Raw genomic sequence first — 7,064 nt, 5'->3', positions numbered from 1 at the left:
ACAAGGGACAGGAACCAGAGGGAACAATGTCACAGGCCAGGCCACTCGGTTTCCCAGGACCTCCTGTTTCCCATCTGCGGCCCTGCATGAGCAATACCAGGAAAGGCACATTATAAAAAGTTGTGCACGCAGGAGACAGACGATGTACCGCAGAACCAAGTGAATACGAAATCTAGCCCTGAGGAAACAGAGCAGAAACCCAAAGACTTGAATACCCAAGCTCAGAAAAACAGGTCCAAAGAAATCAGACAGAGGCAAGTCAGTGCTTGCTACAGTATAGCAATCGAGAGTGTGGGAGGGCGGGTTCTTCAGACGGCTGGGAGGTGCTGGCGGTGCCTGCCTGCTGCGTAACTGTGTGATTGTGCTGATATTTATCCACTTAAAAGAAGAAATCTCCATGTTAAATTCTTTCCTCTTTTTTTCTTTTTGGCTCTTGGTTCTCTCTGTCTCTCTGTCTCTCTCTCTTTTTTTTTTTTTGGTTTTCGAGACAGGGTTTTTCTGTAGCTTTGGTTCCTGTCCTGGAACTAGCTCTTGTAGACCAGGCTGGCCTCGAACTCACAGAGATCCGCCTGCCTCTGCCTCCCGAGTGCTGGGATTAAAGGTGTGCGCCACCACCGCCCGGCTACTTGAGTATGTTCTTTGGCTCTGCAATGAACTTCTTTCCAATTTCCTTTTTAAAGAGTCAAGCAATGAAGGAAAAAGGGGGACTGAATAACAACAGTGTAGTAATGTAGTATTTTTTAAACAGTGAGGAATGTTCCAACAGAATCCTCCAGACACTGAAAGAGCAGGCAGAGGCCTCTGCAGAGCAGCCGCTGAGCCGCTGAAAGGGGAGGGCCTACAGCTCTAGGGCTCTAGGCCAAAGGTTACAGCTCTTCCAGAAAGTGTCTAGCAGGCTTTCTGGTTCTTAGCAGAAAACCACCCCTAGAGTGAAGCGGGGGAGGTGCAGGGGACTCCAGGTCCCACAGACTTAGATGCATGTCCCTGGAGCCACTGCCAAGGGCAGAGAAATCCAGAGAAGCTTCGAAAGACAGAAGCTGGATCAGTGAGTAAACATTAGAGTCAGAAATCAGAGGTGCTGGTGGCACCAGCTTTAATCCCAGTACTTGGGAGGTAGAAGCAGGTTCAAGGCCAGCCTGGTCAACAGAGCAAATACCCAACAGCTAGGACTATGTAATGAGAACCTGTCTCAAAACTTTTTTAAAAAGAGAAGAAAAAAAAAAGGAGGCTGTTTGCAGAACCAGTCCTTGGCCCTGGGGAACAGCCTTTTGCTGGAGATGGGATACACAGGTAGGGATGTGGTAACGACTGAGCAGAGCCCGAGCAGAATTCTCAGAGAAAAAGGTCAAGTTCCCCTAACGGACCTAAAACTACTGTAAACACAGGTCCTCGGACTAGGGGTGTGGCTTTGCAGTTCAACACTTGCCTTGCCTGTCTGAAGCCCTGGGGTTCCACTGTGAGCCTCGCAGCCACAAAAACTCTTCAAACCTGTCTCATTCTTACCTCAGTTGCTCACATCCAAGTCAGGTGGTCATTTTACAAACGGCACAGAATCCGCGAGACAGGACAATGGGCTTGGATATATATGTTCCTAGCGACTTTCTCTCCTCTGATCCACCAAGGAGGTGAGGTCTTTGCCACACCCCCTTCCGACCCACACCTCCTTCCTCCTCCTCCTCCTCTTCCCCCACCCCACCTCCTACCCTAGGTCCTCAGCAGAAGCTCAGGCTGCTTCATCTGAAACAGTATCTCTGAAAGTTGCCTTCCTCTTTGGTTTTGTTTTCTTAAACTGAAGAGACGATAGTTTTTCCTCTTTCAAAAAATGTTTTCTTTACTTTTGAAAATTTTATCACACGCGTGTATATTGAAATATGTGACCCCAATTTCCCCCTTCCTACTCTCCCCATATACTCTCAACTCCTCCTCCACTTCATGTCTTTTTCTTGATAACCCAACCAAGTCCAGTTTATTCTGTCTATATGTGCATGAGTGTGGAGAGAGTGATGGGCTTAAGATGACAAATGATGTGAATGGAAATATCACAGTGAAACCCTTTATTTCATCTAATCGACATATGCTAAGAAGAAAACAAAGCAAACAGAAAGAGAAGCGCAGGGTTTCCCACGTTCGTGGTGTTTTCAGTTGCTGCCTGCCCATGCAGTCAGCGCCGGCTTCTCTGACTTGGTTTGACAGTGCCCTCTCCCAAGGGCTGGCCTCTGAAGTAGTTATAAATCTACAGCATAAATCCAGAGGGACAGCAGCAGACCAGCGGCTGCCAGGAACAGAATGAGGAAGGATGTAAGGAGACGGTGGAGGGTGGGAGACACATTCATTATCTCAGTGGTGGTGGTTTCCTGGTATTTACATATGTCTAAGCCTGTCAAATTTGTATTTTATGTGTGTGATTCATAATTGTATTTCTTACAAAGAAAGAAAGAAAAGAGGGGCTGGAGATGGCTCAGCAGACAAATGTGCTTGCCACTTGAAGCCTAACAGCCTGAGTTTGATTCCCAGAACCAACAGGGTGGGAGAGATCAGACTCCCAGAACCAACAGGGTGGAAGGAGAAATCAGACTCCCAGAAGCTCTCCTCTGACTGCCACACATGCACTGTGATATACGTGCACACACACACGCACACACACACAAAGTAAATAAGTAAAATGTAATTTAAAAATGTAAGCCAGAGGATGAAGCTAGAGAGGTTGCTTTGTGGTTAAGAGCATGGACTGTCCCAGAAGACCCAAGTTTTCTTCCTAGCACCCACATTGGGCTGCTCACACCTCTGTAACTCCAAGGAGATATAACACCCTCTTTTGGCCTCCATGGATACTGGACACACAGAATACACCTATTAACTAAATAATAATACATAATAAATAAATAAAATACATAATTAAAAATAAGTTATGACCATATGAAAGTAGTTACCGGGAAGATAAATATTTTTAAAACCAGAATAAGGGAAGCTAATTAAGTTAAATAAGCATGAACTAACAGCTGCATACAAGAAAATTTATAAAATAAGCAAAGGCATGGAGGAGCCGGGCAGTGGTGGCGCACGCCTTTAATCCCAGCACTCGGGAGGCAGAGGCAGGTGGATCTCTGTGAGTTCGAGGCCAGCCTGGTCTACAAGAGCTAGTTCCAGGACAGAAACCAAACAGCTACGGAGAAACCTTGTCTCGAAAAAAAAAAAAGGCATGGAGGAAAAATACTTACAAAGAATATTTGATAAAGGAGCTACATTGATTTGGAATTGGAGATACTGGTGTTGACCAATGATTGCTTGATAGATTGTGTTTACCTGGGTCTAATCCCCTCACTCATCTTTATCACCATAGTAACAATGTCAGAAGACATTCTCAGGTAGAAAAATAAATTCGTACGGGTGCTAATGAGCGGGTGTGTCTCCTAACCCCACAGATCCCCAAGCTTGTTACTGAAACATCGTAGGGTTATCTGATGGCAGTGAGATTGCCTGGTGCACACACCCCTGTGCAGCAGCTGTCCTCCATCAAAGGAACTACAGAGGCCAAGAGTCAGTTCTGGGTTTAAAAAGCTGTGTACGTGCGTGCGCATGCGTGCGTGTGTGCGTGTGTGTGTGTGTGTGTGTGTGTGTGTGCGCGCGCGTGTGTGTGTGCGTGTGTGAGTGCGCGCGCGTGTGCGTGTGTGCGTGTGTGTGTGTGTGTACGTGCGTGCATGTGTGTGTGTGTGCGTGTGTGTGCGTGCGCGCGTGTGTGTGTGTGTGTGCGCGCGCGTGTGCGTGTGCGCGTGCGCGTGCGTGTGTGCACGCGCGTGTGTGTACGTGTGTGCGTGTGTGTGCGCGTGCGTGTGCGTGTGTGAGTGCGCGCGCGTGTGTGAGTGCGCGCGCGCGCGTGTGTGTGTGTGCGCGCGCGTGTGTGTGCGTGCGTGCGTGCGCGCGTGTGTGCATGTGTGCATGCGTGTGTGCGTGTGTGTGCGTGCGCGTGTGTGCGTGTGTGCGAGCGCGTGTGCGTGTGTGCATAGCATAGCACATGTGTGGAAGTCAGCAGACAACATTTGAGAGTCTGTGGGTCCTGGAGAAGGAAATCAGGTCACCCACCAACCCCGGATTCTGGCTATATTCTGAAGGCAGTCTAAAGGTTTGCTGGCAAGTATCTAGGAGAGAAAGAGTGAGATCAGCAACGCCTCTGGGGCTTTTGACCTGAGGTCCCCGGGGGAAATGACCTCTCCATTACTGAAACAGGGAAAGTAGATGAAGAGCTACGAGAGGGAGAATTGAGGATGTGGCTTAAGGTCTGCTCATAGGTGTGTCACATGCATCAGGCACTGGATACAGCCCCTAGTCCAGAGGGAACTCTGGAGTCATCACCATTGCATACTGGATCTTACCTAAGATTACAGTATGGCTATGGGAGGAGGAGGATGGGTAGAGGAAGCGTATGTGTGGGGGGGTAATATGTGTGTAAAGAAGCAAGAGCTTAGTAGTCAACAGAAAGCCAATGATTGATAGGCAACTTAAAAAAAAAGCAAGCAATTACTGAATATATACTAATAGAAATAACTTGCTTGGTATCATTAAGACCATTTTTGCCTCTCTGGGACATAATTTTTCACAGGATCATTGAGACATAATTCACACATCAGACAATTCATCTATTTAAAGTGTACAATTCAGGGGCCAGCAAGATGGCCCTACAACTAAAGTCTGGTGGCCTGAGTTCAATCCCCACAAAGGTGGAAGGAAAGAACTCACTCCACAAATGTGTTCTCTGGCTTCTATATAGACACTGTGACCTGCACTAGTATAGTAGTAGTAGTAATAGTAATAATAATGATGATGATAATGAAGTTAATTTTTTAGAACCAAAAAGGACAATTTGGTGCCTTTCATGTATTCATAGATTAGTGCAACCATTATCATTATAACAAAACTGAGAACATTTTCATTGTTTTAGAGAAGAGTACTGACCATTAGCTGACAGCCCCTAAATCTCTAACCCTTTGACCATGAAGTATTACTTAATGGGAAAGTAATATTCTACATCCTATCCTATGGGTCTACATCCTATCTTATGGGTCCGCATCCTATCCTATGGGTCCACATCCCATCCTATGGGTCCGCATCCTATCCTATGGGTCCGCATCCTATCCTATGGGTCCGCATCCTATCCTATGGGTCCGCATCCTATCCTATGGGTCCGCATCCTATCCTATGGGTCCGCATCCTATCCTATGGGTCCACATCCCATCCTATGGGTCCGCATCCTATCCTATGGGTCTGCATCCTATCCTATGGGTCTGCATTCTATCCTATGGGTCTGCATCCTGGATATTTCCATATAAACAAAATCATGCAGCAGGTGGTGCTTGCAAACTGGCTCCTCTTCCTGAGCAGTTGTAAGAATTTTTTATCTTTCTGCTAGCTACCCAGTACTCTTCCTAGGACAGAACTTTTTGGAAGAGTTTCCTTCAGTCTTTCTCTGTACTCTGCTTGCTGGGAGCTGGGTTATTTTGTGATTTAAACCAGCATGAACTTTGTAAGTGTTTATCAGCATTCAGCGGAGACATGGCACCATTGGAATAGCATCTGCTTAACATACACGAGGTCCTGGATTTGCTCCTCAAACACATCACCACTCTGTGGTAGGACACGCCTGCAGTTCCAGCATTTAGAGGGTGAAAACAGAAGGATAAAACATTTAAGTTATGGGGAGAGGGATGGCTCATTGGTCAAGCGCACAAAACTGCTCTTGCAGAGGCTCCAAGTCAGGTCCAAGAGTCCGTGTTAGGTGGGGATCCGACACCCTTTTCTGGCCTCCGCGTGTATCTGAACTCAAGTGCACACACTCACACTCATTTAATTCAAGGTTCTAATTGGCTACATGCAGAGTTTGAAGCCAGCCTGGGCAACACAAGACCTTGTCTCTAAAATAAAATCTATAGGGTGACGTGTGGTGGGGCACGTCTTTAATCCTAGCACCTGGGAGACAGAGGCAGGCAGATCTCTGTGAGTTCCATGCCAGGCCAGTCTACACAGAGAGTTCCGAGCCAGGCATGGCTACAGTGAGATTCTATCTCAATAAAATAAAGTAGTAAAAGGAAGTTTATTATTTTTCCCTGTGAGCCCAGTGTACTGTGTAAGGGGCAGACCTTCTGCACTTCTGTTGAATCATGTATTAAAGTTTGTTGGGTGTGAGACAGGAAGACTCCTTAAAGCTCAGGCCGGCTTGGCTTCAGAGCGAGACTTTGTTTCAAAAATACTGGAGGGAAAAAAAAAAAACCCTGCTTTTGATCCCCAGAACTGAAGAAACCAGCAGTAGCGGCACACCAGTAATCCCAGTACCTAGAATGTGGAGGTAGAAGGATTAGTAATTCAAGGTCATCCGTGGCTACACAGAGAATCTGCAGCCAGCCTGGGCTATGTGCTTCAAAACCAAAGCAGCAGCAACAACAATTAAACCCCCCAGATTCAGATTCAGCGGTGCTGTTTTTGTTTCGTGAGTCCAGAAGTTCCCGTGACAACAGCTTATTCTTCCGTGCTGGCACTTGACGTGGCAATATGCGGGACATATTTGGTAAGTCAGATGATGGCCTTTTACAGAAGTGGCTTCATGTTTGGGATGGAGTCTCCCTCATAAAAAACAAAAACAAACAAACAAACAAAAACCCCATTAGAATGAGTCTTCTTTGCTTGCAGCTTTCAGGTCTCCATGTTATCCATCCGAAAGGACGATTTATCGAGTTTGCCAAAGGCATTTCATTTCACATGTGTTTGCTACATGAAGAAATTTTGTGAACTGAAAATTCTTTTCCAAAGCAAATAGAACATTTACCCTCCCCACCAAACACAGTTAACTACACGTCTCTTGAGTTAAAGCCTTGTTACAGCTCGAATCAGAAAGCTCCTCCTGCTCCAGGGGACGTGTTGAGTAGCTGTTCCCCAGCTGGTGGTGGCTATTTGGGAAGTGGGGCTTGACTGGTGTAGGGAGAATGGGCCTTTGAAAGACAGAGCCTAGCTCTACTCTCTGTCCTGTTCTATTTCTCATCCGTTCCCTGATGGGGTCTCTGTGTCTTCCCCACAAC

At 46.7% G+C, this 7,064-nt stretch overlaps 1 non-coding gene across 1 annotated transcript; it reads left to right on the top strand.

Moving 5' to 3' along the window:
• Positions 1-860: 860 nt before the first annotated feature.
• On the top strand, positions 861-923 carry LOC142836234 (U7 small nuclear RNA). The gene has a single exon (XR_012908027.1). It is a non-coding gene; the product is annotated as a U7 small nuclear RNA (small nuclear RNA).
• Positions 924-7,064: the final 6,141 nt, after the last annotated feature.

Source organism: Microtus pennsylvanicus, chromosome 15 (assembly GCF_037038515.1).
Source record: "Microtus pennsylvanicus isolate mMicPen1 chromosome 15, mMicPen1.hap1, whole genome shotgun sequence".
Classification (NCBI taxonomy): Eukaryota; Metazoa; Chordata; class Mammalia; order Rodentia; family Cricetidae; genus Microtus; species Microtus pennsylvanicus.
This window is presented reverse-complemented; position numbering and strand designations above follow the sequence as displayed.